Genomic DNA, 1,196 nt, shown 5'->3' with positions numbered 1-1,196 from the left:
TAGTAGTAGTAGTAGTAGTAGTAGTAGTAGTAGTGATGATTTCAGAAAAACCTGAAAAGATCTATGTGAACTAACACAAAGCAAAGTGAGTCAAACCAGGAGAACATTATACACAATGACAGTAATAATTTAACAATAATCTATTGTGAAAGATTTATTTACTCTGATCAATACAACGATCCAAGACAATTCCAAAGGCTTCATGATGAAAAATTCTCTCCAGAGAGAAAACCAATGAAATCTGAGTGAGACTGAAGCATTTTTTCACTTTGCTTTTCTTGTTTTTCCCCTACAACATGACTAATATGGAAATATGTTTTGCATTATATCATATGTATAATGGGTATCATATTTCTTGCCTTCTCAACAGGTGGGGGATGGAGTAGAAGGAGAGAGAGAATTTGAAACTGAAAAATAAAAATTTTTTAATTTTTTTTAAAACATAAGTGATGTACAAATTTTGTAGAAGGGGGTACTGTAAAAGCCCTTGTGAGAAAGAAAATTGCTGGAACCCTGAGAAGAACCCCAAGTTCAGCTCCCTTTCAAGGTAATCCCAATCAGATTGTGGTTTTAAATTGGCAGGACTCTGCAAACCTGGTAGAAAAGCAGGCTCCACAAGAGAGTCAGGGGAATTGTGTTGACTGGGGTACTATGAGTGCCTTATGTGTTTTCTATACCTGTTCATTTGTTCCTTCAGTCCTTTGCACTTTCTGTGCTAGGAAATAAAGGCTCTCTTCTACCTATTTTGTTCTAGTTAATTTGAGTGCTTATATTGGAACCAAGGGTCCTGTGAGCCACATTTGTAAAAACCAAGAATTCTATTCAGTGACTTCCCAGAGTTATCTCTGAGTGGGGACATCATCATCACTTCACATGGCACTTTCCACGTGGTATCTTATTTTAGCTTCACTATGATCCTGGCAGGTAGGTGCTATTAGTATCCCCATTTTACAGATGAAGAAAGAGAGGTTGAAATACCTGAAACTACCTGAAATAGCCAAATATCTGAGGCAAGATTTGAAATCAGGTCCTTCTAATTTCAAATCCATAATTAGTCAAAAGAGAGATTGATTTGGGGCAGTAGCTTCCAAAAAGCAACCTGACCGGCACTGGCTACCTGAGTTATACATGTATTTTCTATCATGATTGTGTGTGTGTGTGTATGTATAACTACAGTATTCTCCCTTTTGCCCATT

The sequence above is a fragment of the Petaurus breviceps genome, unplaced genomic scaffold (genome assembly GCF_028583685.1).
Source record: "Petaurus breviceps papuanus isolate PSGF00001 unplaced genomic scaffold, PetGlider_PUasm1.0 208, whole genome shotgun sequence".
Lineage (NCBI taxonomy): Eukaryota > Metazoa > Chordata > Mammalia > Diprotodontia > Petauridae > Petaurus > Petaurus breviceps.
The sequence above is the reverse complement of the archived record's forward strand: the minus strand, read 5'-3'. Positions refer to the sequence as shown.